This window comes from Labrus bergylta, chromosome 8, assembly GCF_963930695.1.
Source record: "Labrus bergylta chromosome 8, fLabBer1.1, whole genome shotgun sequence".
Taxonomy (NCBI): Eukaryota; Metazoa; Chordata; class Actinopteri; order Labriformes; family Labridae; genus Labrus; species Labrus bergylta.
Window position 1 is genome coordinate 3,449,026 of NC_089202.1, and position 16,195 is coordinate 3,465,220.

The 16,195-nt window shown below is 38.5% G+C and overlaps 1 protein-coding gene across 1 annotated transcript in view; it reads left to right on the forward strand.

Annotated features, from left to right (window-relative positions):
- Positions 1 to 11,006: 11,006 nt before the first annotated feature.
- Positions 11,007 to 16,195, forward strand: part of LOC109984374 (myelin basic protein) — a 49,771-nt gene continuing 44,582 nt past the window's right edge. Inside the window, exon 1 of the mRNA XM_020634498.3 lies at positions 11,007 to 11,258. The gene's annotated coding sequence lies outside the window, so the exon portion shown is untranslated. The remainder of the gene's footprint in view (positions 11,259 to 16,195) is intronic.

The window sequence follows — 16,195 nt, forward strand, 5'->3', positions numbered from 1 at the left end:
TATCTTCACACTGCATGTAAATTTACCTGAAATGAGTGTGATCTAGAAACACAGTTAAGCAGTGAGTACAGTATGTTATTCTTCTTTTCTCTAGTCCCTCAGTCAAACAACTTTTATACGTGAGGGGAGGAGTCAGCCGGCCGTCCTGACGATGTAAACAAAGTGAAGATAGGACTCTGAAAACTCTGAAAACATCACAGACAGTGGGACTCGGGTGTTACACCCATTGTAAACAGTTATGACTCACAGAGTTATTTTCAGAGGATATACTTGATTTATATTACATTTAAGTGTGAAGCCTTTTAGCACTTCAATTACTATTCCTTTACGCTGATGCTGACAGATGTTATAGTATTTCCAACAGACGTCAGATGTCATCAGTTCAAATAGCGGAAAATAATTATAGTCTTTGACCAAAGGGCAAACTGAGCTCCCTCAGGATCAACAGATTCCCCAGAAGACTAAAGGGTCATATTATAGTCCAAGTTTATGAATTTTTCATTTGTGAACTCTTGGCTTATTCTTGACTGATGGGAAACCCCACTGAGTTAAGTTCAGCTGAGACACAGTATTGAAATACTGAAGCGTTTATCTCCAGAATCACACAAACCTGTCCATCATGCTGCTGTTATAATCTACATTTAATCAAAAAGAGAGGCAAGCTGGCCATGCACAATCAAGTGATAGTGTCAATCAGAGGAGCTGTTGGATCATTTCTATTGAATTGTTTGCTGATTATTTTTTCAGCTAAATCTAACTGAGTTTGAAACAGTCAGAAAGTTGTTAAACCATATTCCCAATCTCAACACCTCAGCGCTAAAATGGGACTTAGTATGTTTGACAGTTAATTACTGTATTTAATCCATTAATAGCAATGACCTGCCCACGAGGTCAAATAAAAAATATTAGCCTTTTTATCAAACATGGATTGTTTTCAGTTTGGATACATTTTTAAGCTTAACACTGTGTTTTCTTTAGGGCCCGACCCATATGTACTTTTTAGGGCCGATATTGATATTGGGGTGAAAAAAAAATCAGATATCGACATATCAGCTGATATCATTTTTAGATCTATTTCAGTCTTTAGAGATAAATAAAGATATGCATGTTTATTGTGTTGATCCCATAAATGCAGTTATCAAACACTTGTGGAGAGATATATTATTAAGACAAGATGGTCACTCAACTGAAAAGTAACTGCACATGTGCTTGCATCACAGCTTGACACTTTGGAGGTCAATTATGTTTGTTGTAATCCATATATGACACTCTGCTGGTGACGCCTAGAAATAGATCTGCTAGTGTAATACAATTATACTTAAATAAATGCTATCTGTCTAAAATCAGCCGAAACCGTGACTGGATATGCTAATATCATCTGGCTGATAAATTGGTTGGGGCTCTAATCTTTTTTTTTTTTTTGCCAATTATAACACAGCTGTATAAAATACTTGATTCTGATTGGCCAACTACGCATAGCAACGGTCTGCCATCCCTCAACAGATCTTTGTTGGAAGAACAAACCATTATAATGAAACGGATGCAGATTCCAACAGGATTTTTGTGTAGGTGAAGAAATAAATACATTTTAAATCAAATGTATTGCCGTGCAATAAGCGGGATAATGTATGAGTAAATGGGTTGTTATCTTGGAGGAAGCCTGGGGTCTTGTCTCACCCTGAAGAGGTTCCTCCGCCATAAGAACCTGCTCACTACATTATACCTTATTTATATGATGAATCAGTATGGATGTCAATGTGACACCTTATAAAGAATTATTTTGGGGCTTTTAATACCTTTATTTTTAGATAGATAATACAGTGGATAGAGTCAGAAACGAGTGAGAGAGCGAGTGGGGAATGAAAGGGGCCACAGGTCAGATTCGAACCTGGCCCGTCCACTTTTAAGGACCTCAGTAAATGGGGCACGCACACTAGCTGCTAGTCTACCGGTGCTCCACATCTTTATTCTTAAACATGCAATAAGTTCACATTTTTTGTCACTTGGGGGCAGCAGAGAAAAGTAATGATCACAACATTGACTTATTTTCTCCTCTTAAATTAAATGTTGATCTTATTTTTAATAAATTATGTATCATGCATCCTTAAAGTTGTATGGGTGCTGAGAGAATGCAACAAAAGAAACCTCATTCACTGTTGCTGTAGGATTGAGAATCAGTGGCTAAAAGACAATCTGTTGGAGTGTGCCTGTGCCTTGGGTGAACAACATTGTTGCTTGGAGCCTCTTTGTTGATTCTTTGGCTTTCATTACCTTCCCTGGCTTCATGACTCTGTTTTTATGAAACGTCAAACCCTCTGTTTTCCCAGGAGAGGCATTTAAAAACATAAGTGGGTCAAAAAAGTAAAAGAAAAATGTATTGAATTGATGTACTCATGTGTTGTATAAAAAAGCAATGTAGAAATACAGCATTGTTTTTCATTGGCACACACACACACACACACACACACACACACACACACACACACACACACACACACACACACACACACACACTTAAATATGCAGCAGATTATAATTGCTTTATTTTGATAGCTTACCTAACAGTCATCAATGATTTTTCAGTATGATTTACTGCTGTTCTGTGAAATATTTGACGCTGACAGATTATTTCAGCAGCATGGAGAAATGCAGGTTTCATAGTACTTAGTGATTGGCTTCATGTCAGAAGACACTTTCCTTTCCACTTTCTGTTGTTTGCTTTTCTTTTCCTTACCAACATAACCATTGACAATGGTTTTTGTCCCATGACACTTTTCTGTACTCGAAGACAAAATTGGACCGCAGATTCAATGAGTTGTGCCGACAGTGGTGGCAGCAGATCTGAATGGAGGTAAGAAAGGGTTAGGACAGGCTCATTTATTGGTTTCTGTTTCAGAGCCCACAGGTTCAGCTCTGTACCCGCTGTGCCTCCAAGCTAACAGAAAAGTTTCTGACTGGAGAGAGGGCATGTGTGGAGCACACACACATCAAAGTCATCCATTCATCTATTCATTTGGACAAGATTTGATTAAATGTAACCTCCAAAGGGTCAGTAATCATTGTTATTCAAAGGTCAGAAACACAACAACAACAACAACAACAACAACAACAACAACCAATCCAGAAGAGATAGATTAGACTATTGACATTTTGACATTTATAATGTTCTTCAAATTTTGCCCTTTGACATTTTTGACATTTCTGAATGCTTCAATTTTAAGACTAATATTATTGTAATACACAGAATATGATGCTTTAGCAGCAGCTGGTTACCTCAGTTTAACCCAGAGACTTGAAACATGTCAAAATGTTGTGCTCCGCTCTGTTCAACTGTACCAATAAAGGCAGGGTTGCTCATTTTCCAAAACTAGCATGATTTTGAAAGTAGCATTCCCTCAGTTTTCCCTCAGTTTTCCCACATTTATCTGCCTGCAAGCACAACTACAAGCTCAAAATTGAAAATGTTCTGTCATTTTTTTAAATCCAGAATCAATCAAATCTGTCTCAAAATCTCAGTAAAGTGCAGTCATGTTCCATACAGATCAGCTTTATTTTCTAAAATATCACCCTCATCTTAAAAACAGATTACAAGAAAATAAGTAAATGACTGTCACAAAGTTGGGAGGCCTACAAGAGACAGATTAACCCAAAAACAAGCAACATCTATACCACAAGAGTCAATATAACCCAGCTTTAACTCTCCTTGTACTGTATGCGTTTAACTCAGAAAATGCTGTAATTTCCTACATTTCCCAAAATGCACCTAAATTGCAGCGTGTGATTAACATCCCTGTCAGCTGAAAAAAATTCGAACCAAGACGGTTTCATCAGGGCCGTTTTCTGAGCATTTGGAAAGTTTCCTTCAGAGCCAAAGACGACATAACACAACCTTTTCCACAGCAATATTCACCCTTAATCTTTTTCATCTTAAATGCAGACGAAAGCATAACGGAAAGCAAAGAGGAGTTTTCCTCAGATGCTATTCAGAATTTGGACACCCTGCTGCATCCCTGTCAGTTGACTGTTATTTCCCTTTTTTATTATCAATTTAAGAATATTTAATGGATATATTCCACTAGATGGGGCTATACTATATTTAAGATATGTATTTAAGACATGTTTCAATCCAGCTTTGACTAGAAATTAAAATATTGTAGATATGTGTTTGAATATGTTGGCCCCTCTGAAAGACTGTCTGCTGCTGCCATTGGCTCTAACTCCCCCTCAGCATGTTTTTTTATGGAGTCATCAGTGGAACTAATGAGAACACTGTACCAGCCAATTTGAGTTGGCAAAGTCACCTGGTTGATCTCTGTGGATCCAAACAGAAATTGCATATAGCTAGAACAATTGGAGCTGCATAAGCACACTGATATCTCTGTACTGACAGTTCCAAACAAACTCAGCCTTTAAATCTGGTTTTCTGCTTGTTCTGACGCACATCAGGGATCACGTTCGTATGGATTTCTTTCAGCAGGCAATGCTATTTTACGAATTACAACTGCTGCCTCAGTTTCAGTGTCCCGGAATTGTATTACACATGCTGCACGGCACATTTACTGTCAGAAAAAGATAAAGCAGGTCAATTTCAAATGTTTGTTTTTGGTTGGCATTTTTCCCCTTTATTGGAGAGGGAAATTAAAGAAACAAACAAGAAATGCATCTTGCCCGTTTCTCCATGTAAACCTTGTCTGAAAGTTATGTGAGGGTTGTGAATTTAGGCACTCAACAGGCTGATGGCTGTAAAGTATAAGAGAGTATTTTACTGTGTAAAGAAACTGCAGAGGAAACTTAATCCTACTATAGATGTATCTATATATAAACGTTTTGGACATCACACATGCATCATTTAACCCATCATACATCTGTACCTATCAGCCTTGTAAGTTCATCCTTGTGTGAGATGATGAGATGATTTGTCATTACTACCATCCAATGCAGGGGGCTGCGGCTTCGCTCTATGTGAGATGTTATCTAGCTTTAGCTCCCCCCCACACACACACACATACACACACACACACACACACACACACACACACACACACACACACTTCTACACGATTAAACCTAAAAGGTGAAACCAGGCGATGTTTAATATCCATCAGGTTTCTTGGAGGTCATTAGTCAGATGTGTAGAGATAAGGTGCAACTGTTCATACAATGTCCTTAAGTGCCCTTTGAGTTGAGGTAGTACCTTTTTACTAAGAATGAATGGATGTCACAGCAGTGAAACGTGACGTCTCTACTTCAGATCAAAAGAACTGAAAGCTTAAAATTGTCACTTTCTGTTCCTACTACACGCTTGGTCAGTGTTGCCTCCGCTTATGTGTTTATCAAGAGAAACATCTGTCCTGCTCAGCTGAAAATTAGTTGTTTTGCAACCTTCTTTTGCAGTCTAGACATTTTATGGATTTTTATAGACAAGCAACTATCTTTTTTAGGATGGAGCTTGAGTGCCCACAGGTATGGAGATAAGCCAGCAACCTATCATTAGCAAACCTGCAGTATATAGGCTTTAGCAGGATGCACCTGAGAAACCTGCAGCCCTCGTTCAGTAACTGTCTGCTCCCACTGTGACACAAAGATAACATACCTCCTAACAATGGTGAGCATGCAAACACACTGATGAGTATCAAATCCAAACGTAACTAAGGGTAAAAAGCACTTTATTAAAGTGTTTATTGTCAGGTTTTTATGAACACTACACAGTAAGTGTTGCCCCATGTAACCCCATGTAAAACATGAACATGAGACAGAACAACCATCTTTTCCATTTAGTTAATTAACTTATGTCAATACTGTCCATTTACAACTCTGTTTTTGCACATTTACATTTAATCTTCCATTAATCTTCCTATTTAAGATTAGTAATGCTTAGTTAAATCCTGGTTGTATATATTCACATTCTTAGTTTTGATATTTTTAGTGCTTATTTACTTTGCATTTAATATTATATTATGTTTAGATTTGCTAACATTGTGTTTTTTTACTCATATTGTGTGTTGGATAACCTGCTGCTGTAACGCCACAATTTCCCAGTGTGGGATCAATAAAGTAATTCTATTTTATTCTATTCTATAATTAAATTATCCAACTGTGTATAATGACGCCTTTACTCATCACCAAGTGCTCACTCAAAGAGCAGTCCACTTGACAAGGGCAGATACAGGTGCTTTCCCTTTTGTGCATTTTGTTTCCCTTCATGATTTCACTGTGCACGTGGCACTAGCATCATGTAGCCAGCTGGAAGCAGACAGGTTACCATTTAGTCCTTTTTCTGAAATAGACCTTCAAAATAAAAATATATTATTTTAGTCATTAAATTTGTTCTGGAAATGTTTTGAAGTAGCATGACTTATTTCATTGTTAAGCTGTGTTTTGAAGGAAAGTACTTTCAACTCGTATTCAAACATGTTTGATTATAAGGAGAATAGTCTTGATTGGGTTTTTTTTTGTCAGAATGAGAGGTTTTTTTTAAGATTAAATTGGGGGTACATTCATTGTGAGATCTCCGTCCCTCTTTCAATACATGACGCAGGACTGTGCCAATGTCCTTTATTTTTTCTACCAAGGTATCTTCAGTTGCATCAAGGTCACTGTGGCCCAGGAGAGGGTGTGGGATGGAGCTAAAAGGGCATACACGTCGTCTGATTTTTAAATTAGAACATTGCGATCAAACCTTTGCACAATGAAAGCTAAGTTATCCAATTGAGATGTTCAGAAAAAAAGTCATTTTGTTAAATTATGCTGTAGGTTCCTGCTGTTTTTTTTCCCATCAGCATAAAAAGAAGCGCTGGTTTGAGCCCTGTTTGTGGTTCTTTTCATCTAAAAAAAACAGCATGAGATAGCACACTATGTTCAGAGAGTGGAAAGATCTTCAAGCTACATCTAAATGAAGCTTTTAGCCAAGGATCAGGAGAAATCCATCTTGCTGCTGTATGCATGAGAACCTTCAATCACGCTAATTACCTTCCAGACAAACACAAGAGGAGAGCAGGACACCTGGATTTATTTCCAGCGTGCAATCATGCAAAACATCTAGCAATACATAAAAACATAAAAACATGAGGATGCCGTCTGCTGAAGGCATGTAATTCACCATCTGGTCTTGTCTGCAACTGGTGAAAACCGACACCCTGAGCATCTTGTGGGGTTTGTTTCCACTCAGCGATAGAGGATGGAGTTATATCTACATTTATTTTACAATGTTTGAACACATATGTATATCTGCAAGCAATAAGCAAATGTTTCTCTCTCTACTGAAACATAAAAGACAAACAACTCCCCCTCCCCCTGTATTACTGTGATAGATAACTACTCAGCTGGTTCGACTCATCTCTGGCTATTTCCATGACAACCAGTTACTGTATTAATGTTGAAATTGGTCCAGACTCTAAGCTAATGGGTTATTATTACATGACTGCTGATGTTGAGTCAATTTTTCTGCCTGAGGCTGATCTCCCTTGGTAACCCCCCCCCCACCAACAACAACACCACCTCCACCTACTCCTCACTGCTAAACTCTGGAATAACAAAGGCCGTCAGAGCTCTGCTTTTAGCTGGATGCAGTTCTTCTGATGATTAGATTTCTCTGGTCATCGCTGCGTTATCATATATCAGCATCAAATCTGATCATCTACACCGAGGTGCAAGACTGAGCAGTACACAAAGTCCTTTCTTTGAAATAACAATGCACACTCATATACATGAAACAGTTGCACATGCTTATAATTATAGACATAAATCGGACATATTATTATATTTTTTTAAAGATATCTTTTATCGTCTCATTTGTTAGTGTTTTTTCTGTTAAGTGTTCAAATATGATTGTAGCTGCTGTGACATAATTTCCTTTAAATTGTTAACAAATTATCTAACCATCCATCCATCCTGTGATCGTAGTTATTCTGAGTGTTATTTCAGTGTGTAATAATATATTGTTATTTTAGGTCATTCATGATTTCAGTTTAGATGGTTATTTGGAAATTTCTTGGTAAGTCATGTTCATTTATATTAGCTTTTTTAAATTTCACAGATTTTCCTCATGTCTCTTCCCCCTCTTTCTTTTTTTTCCTGTAGCATAAAGGGAGAGCAGCTTATTGTAGTGCTTTAATTAAAATAAGTGAACTTTACACTCTACTAAAGCCAGCTGAGTTAACAAACAGAAAAAAAAATCGATTGGCTTTGTAGGTTTTTGAAACATCCTAATACAAACCTGTCAGTCACAGTCTCACACAATCACATCTGAGAGAGCGTGGATCCAGACTGGACTGAGCTAAAAACATAATCACAAACAACGTCAACTGACAAAGAAATATAAAATAGTATGCTACATGATTTTAAAAAAGACCTAGGACTATCTCCCCCAATAACCCACTAAAACAATACAATGGAGACTACAGTTACATACAGATCAACTAGAATAGCATGTGTTTACTGCCATGCTTTTGTACTGTATGAAAGGATATTGTGCAGAGGCTGTTGTGATAAATCAATAACGGCTGCATTGTGCTATTGAAAAAAACAAAACGGAGATTTATGTCAATCAAGAAGGATCATAAATGTATTCAGATAAAGTTGTTCATATTGTTTTAAGCGTTTAATAGCAGCTGCAGTAGAATATACTCCATTGCAGCAAAATAGCTTCAAAGAAAACACAAATTAAAAAATCCCTATAAGACCAATGAGATGATCGCTATAAGTTTGCAAGAGATGATAGTAGCAAGCAGTAACTTCTGTCCATGAAAACCCTTCAATGTTACATCTCCGCAGTCTGAATGAAACTACAAATTACATAGCCTACTTTAAAGACTTCTGTGAAACATTATCTGCAAATGTGTCATTAGTTCTATCACACTTAGAGACAATATTTTACTAAGGGCTGCTCCCCACTGGATCGTTGATGGACGGCTTGCCTGAACAACACCCCCCCCCAACCGCCTTGCTCCCTGTCCCTCTTCCTGCATCTTATCCCATCTCTCCCCCTATCCTCTTCCAACCCCGGCGCAGTCTAGGCCTGTGAAGGCTGTTTCGTCATGAGCCGGGGATCCGGCCGAAGATTTCTGCCTTTTAATAAGGCAGTTTTTTTCTTACCACTGTAACTTTTGTTGCTTTGCTAAAGTGCTCATGATGGATAGGCCGAATCTTTGTAACATAGCAATGAGTAAGGTCTTTTACCTGCTTTTTGTAACGTAATAATGAGTAAGGTCTTTTACCTGCTTTTTGTAAAGTGTCTTGAGATAACACTTGTTATGAGTTGACGCTATACAAATAAGTGTTGATTGATTGATTATACAATGCATTTTTCATGTTTGTCAAAAGTAATAGAATACATTTAATATTTCTTTTCCAAGTCAAAATATTAAGACAACAAAATAGTAAGCCCTCATGATTTTTTTTTTTAAGTCTATTGCTTCAGGTGCATTGCCGACAAATTGAAGGGACAAATGAGTCTGTGGGGGTTTGGACTTGACCCTGATGATGATTGTTTCAAGCACAACTCAGACTAGTCAACACAAGCTATCACACTGTGCTCAAACTCGCTGTCAGTATTCACTACTTTTGTCATGATGAGTCAACGGGACGTCTCAGGGAGCGGCTGCTGCTTCACTACACAAGAACAAAAAAAAAAACTTACTACGTAAGGATGCTTCAGAGAACACTACAAACTAGAGGAACAAAATCCTGGGGGAAAAGCTCTGTGGGGATGTCTAAAATCTCAAGACTGCTAAATGAAAGTATCTTGTTTTGCCCCTGACTCACATGTTTCCAGTGTAAGGATAAATGTCACAGAACATCCAGTTTAATAACTGTCTTGGTATTTTAGTTTTTGATCAAAATGAAGGGGATAACTTGTGTGTGTGAAATGAAATCAGAGATGAGGAACATTTGTTTGTGTTAGAAAACATCCGTGAGTGAGGTAGATGAGAGAGCACAAATTAAAATAAACGTGCATATTTCAGACATTTCTTTAGGAGTCATTATATAAGTAAGCATCAGCACTTCATTGTGTTAATTTTTAAATAAAAACAAATACACAAAGAATTGTAACACGTGTGCTACCTTTATAGTATAAACCCCCCTGTGAGGATCTTTTCGTTTTGTGTCCATTTTGGCGCCCCCTGTGGACAAAGTATTAACCTACTTCTTATATTTTTGCATATCTTGTCCACAATATAAGTGATTATTTTTTCCCAACAATAAAAACAAATCTCATCCTGCTATCTAGTAGCAATCAAATGTCTCAGTGATTGTAAACTTATGTTGTGGAAAATGTTAAAAAGGAGGCTTTTTCTTCTTACACCCTGCAGCGGTGGGATTTCAGCCTTAATAATAAGCCTACACTGTAGGCCTCAATATAAAACCTAATCAATGTGGTTGCTGATGGCCTTGTGCTTTTTTTCTTTTTTTTTTATCATATAGGCTATAGAGGCATTGGTATTGATTTTAATGTTTGTTTTAGAACCAGTAGAAACTCCTTACATGAACTTTTAACCAGATCATATTCATCAAGCTTGAAATGGTGTGCTGCAATTCAGAGACTATTTGGTATTTTGTGTCAGACAAAAAAGGCTACCCTGCATAAGAATGAGAATTTATTACAAGTGAACTTTAGTTGATGAAAGGTGCTTGCCTATAGGATGGATTGTATCCAATAGAATTAGTAATAAATCCTTTAAACCATGGGTATAAAGAAGTTATGCTCAATAACAGTGCTCATAAGGTTTCATTTTTAAGCTCCTGCAAGCTGCCTGTCATTTTGCTGCTGATAACACACAGCAGAATGGTGCTTAATAACAGTATAGCTGCAGAGATGACAGAATGAGCAAACCCTGTCATTTTTTTGCGAGTCTGATGTTAATGTTTCAAAATCACGACCCTCTGTCGCGGGTTTCCTCCGAGCCATGAACCATAAACTAGACTAATCATGCACAGACGTGCACCAACGTGCTTTTTAGCTCACATTTCTTGGCGGACTTAAAGCTGCATTCCGCCCCACCCCTTACAAACAACATCATCACCACTGTACCTAAATCAGGAAGCATCGAGACACGTTTTTTTGTTTCTCTGTTTCTGTGTTTTTTGTTGTTGTACGGAGACACTTTTGGTGATTACAGCAACGTCGACCGATACAGAGGGAAAATACGTAGACCTGATTGTTGATGATCAACGTCGACTACTAAGAAGACTGACAGTCTGGTTACATCCAGTGCAAGGCTCAGCTGTGGATGCATTTGACACAGACTAACCGGAGAAGGGTATGTGCACGGTCAAACTGGTTAAATACACATCAATATACTTCTATAATGCGATAAAGCATGTGTAAAGACAGACACAGTTTGGTGTTTACATCACTGTCGCTTTCTTGCTGTTTTTACACGGCGCAGGATACGTGGTGTAACGATAGTAAATGTGATCCACGTCGACTTGTTTACAGTGTGAAACAGCCGTTTCGAAACCTGCACGGAAAATATGCTCGGAATGCAATTTTCTACTTCGTCCAAGTCGACCTCGCTCTTTATTAACGTAGCCTACGTAGTAAGTGTTATTAAAAAAACAAAAAAAGCATCCCTGCCACCAGACAGTGTCACTGCTTTGTCATGTGCTTTGACAGCGTCGCCCCCTCCCTGCTGCTCTGTCGTCCCACCAATCCCAGTAAACAAATACAGCATCTTAATGCTTCTTCACTTTGAGGCGATATTAAAGACAATGTCATTAAGTTCAAGGTACGACGTCAATATCTAGGTAGTTTTCTGAAATTCGGCTGACAAATAATATGTTAAGCAGCAGGTGTTAAACCGAACAACACTGTTGTTTTGTTTATTTGCGTCACATTGTTTACTATCGGACACCTCAGTGTTTTGGTGGCTGTGGACTACTGGCAAGCCAACAACTGTGTCACCTATCATTTGAAATATATTTGTAGCAGTTTTGTGATTAATTAGGCAGATTTCTCAGTGTCCTGCTCTTCAGCAGTATTATTAGCATTGCTTTAAGCTAATTGAAATGTATTGACATTCCAGACACATGGGTTTATTTGAATATCATTTCAGGCTAGTAGTCACAAACATAAATCAATGGACTGAAACCCGTTGCCATGTCATATTTAATGTTCAATGCACATGAAATTCACTTCACATACATCTGTTAAACTTTGTGTTTGAGTATGAATTTGTGTTTGTGTATGAATTATTACCCAACTATGCCTTTACAATTTGTATAGGCCTGACAAGTCAAACATAAATGATGTGTTTAATTTAAATCTATATATGTTAGGTCTTCCATTGTGTTTCTTTTTGTTCTGTCAGCATTGCTTTCAGGAGACCAGAACATACAATGTAAAGCCTTGAGGAAATTAAGTATTACATCATTCTGCATACTAAGCAAGGACTGGTCTGTAGCAAGCTCCCCTTGTTACTCCACTTTACATGAAAACAGTGCATGCTTGTAACAGAAACCACACAGGTCCTGTTGGTCTGCATTGAAGAGCAGCTGCTTACCACTGCACTATTGGTCTGCTGAGAAGTGCTGGGATCACAGCAGTATGACATGTCTTTTTATTTTTACACCTATAGCTGGTATTTTCATGAAAAAACCAGTGGTCTCAAATCGGTGACATGCTCTCAAGTAAACTGTCGCTGCGACGCACTTGGTCTATAAATAAATTAGTCACACATGTTTGAACAGCACTGATTTATAAATGCTGGCAACCCTGAATTTCCTGCAGCTAGGGAGCACTCTTCAAGGTAACCTCTGCCCTAAAAAAATATGCTCTCATTTGTCCTTTACTTGACACAGACAGAAAACAAAGCTGATCATGTTAGTTGATACAGAGGAATCACATCTTATCAGTTGCGGAGTGAAACTTCACTGTCACACACTGTAAGACACTGTTGTTGCTCTAATGTTTAATTATGCAGATCACAGCTCAACTGATAAGTTAGGTACTTCTGATGGAGTCTGTGGAATGAAAAGCTTTGGAATACTTTCTCATTTGTACCTTAACCTTCACATATTTTGCATAGAGGCTTCTGTTTGCCCTGAACTACCTGAGCTGGGAAAGCCACAGGAATGCATTCCTTTGCATTTCATTGGAGTTTGCTCAGCTCAGTCAGTTGAGAAATTGAGCAAAAGAGGTTTGCTAAGACGTCATGTGTGTCGCTTTCCATTCCTTATTGCTTATGGACGAGGACAGCTTATAGCAGCAGGCCTCAAGTGTAGTTTTTGTATCAATTGAAAAGATTTATTTAAGTTGGCTAACATTGTATTTCCCCATCATGCTCAATAATCTTCTTAAACTTGAGTTCACACTCTTATCTGCATTCTGCAGGTAGAGCACTGAGGTTTGTCAACTTCCGTCCTTGCCTTGACTCAGAAACTTCCTCTGTTTTCTCATTTCCCCTCCCGTCTGTGCATGTTCTTGGCAGACAGGTTGAGTCACATTACCTGCTATATGAACACCCCTTGCTCAACAGCGCAGCAGTCTTGCTAGCTTTTTGTAAGGCGTGGTGCTATACTGACAGCATATTCTGCTAACAGCAGTGGCGTCACAGCTTGCGATAACTCAGGCTCCTCGTAGTGGTCGCAGCAGATGGTTGAGTGGAATATTTTGCCTCCAGATCCAAGCTGAGAGGTTGCAGCTTGGATTATTAGATGGAAACCTCAGGTTGTGTATTTACATTGAGAAGTATCGAGCTCACACTTGAAGCTCCAGGCTGTATCACCATGACACCCCAGGGACTGACTGATGGTGTCCATGCATAACAAAGAAAAACAAATATATGCCTGATTAACACTGCAATAGCTTTATACAACATGGCACCCCTGGGAGTGTTGATTTTCCACTGTAGTTTAATATTCCCTCAGAGCCATATGTGGCCTTTCAAGAGGAAAGTCCCACAGCAGTCTGCTCAGAAAAAAACCCCCCAAAAAAAAGCCCTTAATTTGTCTACACACTGAACCTCTGTAGCATCAATAGAGTGGGTGTGCAGAAAAGAAGATATAATAACTTTTTACCATTAACCTGATATGGCATCTATGTCTGGATGTGAGTTCTGAGTATTTTTAGGTTTTACTAATTCTATAGTCTGTTGTTGGCTGTTGTAACAGGGTACTTACCTAAAACCAGTTATTCATTTTACGGTATAGTCCGACCGATTTATCGGCCAGCCGATAATATTGGCAGATATTAGCATATCCAATGACTATCGGTATCAGATCATTTTATCGCAGGTACACCGATATTACGAAATTTATTCACCAGTCAAATAGCATTTAATGAAATAGCATATGTGATCAACGTATATGCTCAGTTACTTTCCATTTGAGTGACCGTCTTGTTTTGTTGTATCTTTTCCACAAGTGTTTGATATGCATTTTTGGGATCAATGAAATACACATGTGTATCTATATCTATCAATATACAGATCGATTGAACACAGATCTAATAAAGATATCTGTCGATATATCGGTATCAGATTTTTTCTCCCCAAAATTGATATACTGTAGGTATCGGCTCAAAAATCCCTATTTTTCGGTATCCATACATATGTTTGCATTTTTAGTATTTTTGGAAAACTGGTTCCACTATCAGAACAGAGGAAAAATAGAAACCGTCATGGTATGATATCTCTGTCCGAAGAAAGTGTGATTATTTTGTTAAATGGCTGTGGTATGAGTGAATTAACCTTGTTTTAGGGAGGCAATAATGTTTATTTATTGACTAACTATTAGCCAGTTGAGTGGAAAGGCGTAGACACATCCCTGTTTAATAAAGGATTTGTACTGCATCAGAGTGCCTTGGACTTTCAGTTTAGACTGCCTTTCCTCGCAGTGAGCTTTGTTTGTAATTAGGACAGTCATTTATTATTTAGCCTTTGTTTATTTATTTTTGTATGCACATAACTCCTGTCCATTTATGCCCTCACATTTTTCAGGGTGGGCTGTATGTGAACTGAAACTGCCACATTTTTCATTTTTCCCCCAGCCTCCGAGTAGAGTTTCCACAAGAAGCTTTGGGGAGCTGATGCGATATCAAGCAGCAACATTTTCAGGAAAATTCACCACAAGCAAGTGGGCAGGGGTGATGACATTTATATCCTACGAGCACCGGCAACCAGCATGATCTTCAAGAACTAAAGCTGCTCCAAACTCCTCTCTGCTCAGCAGTAAACATTTTCCACTTACTTGATGCTATAAATACATCAAACTACGAGCAGCATTGATGTTAAGGCACAAACTGTAATCAGTGTCAGACTGTTTGTCCACTATTTCTGCACCAGTCATGTCCTGACTCCTGAGATCCCAACCCCTCCTGTCCAAAGACTTCAGAGATGCCTGTTCTGAAATGTAAATGATCAGTAGTGCATGTATGATAAAGGCTTACGAAAACAACGCCCCTCATGTGTTAGCTGCAGCTGGTTTCTTCTCTGGGTGGTGAAGCTGTTGTAGTACAGCCAGACGCTCATGGCTGACTGGTCACTAGGCTTACAAAACTCTGACATCTTGGCTCGTCTGGCCCACATACAACCATCCTCACTTAGTCCCATGTGTAGTGCTGTAAACCAGACTGGCATTGTTATGTAGGGCGAGTCATGATGATTATGTTACAACAGCTGTTTTGAGAATCAATGTAGGGCTTTATCCATTACTTAAGATGTAACATGTGCCAACCAGCATCCCATTCCTCTGCTAATGTGCCAAGAATTAGAAAAATGAATACACTCAGTCCATGTGAAGTCATGGGATCAGTTTGGTTCTACAGCTTGGTGCTTGTGGTTGGTTTGTAACACCTTCTAAGAAGAGTTTGGAGACATCACAAGACTCACAACTTATCAACTGTTAGCTAATCCTCACCCTCCCTTTAGTCTCTGTTGCATTGCTTGTGGTTTACAATAATGCTGACAGACTTCAAGCTCAGACTTTAAAGTAATATTTGAGGCAAAGGGAGGTAACAAGAAAGAAGCCTTAGTCCAGCAGCAATGTGACCGATTGAATTTATTTGACCAGCAGTAGCTACTGTATATCTATGAACGCTAACATTAGGCCCATTACATGATCAACAACCAGTCACTGTAACTATTGAATAATTCCAGCTCATTCATAATGAGTAAGTCTGACTGTTTATGTGCTGATCCATAACATATACACTTAGAGACTAATGCTACATTGTCACGTCCAATGAAAAAGTCAACAT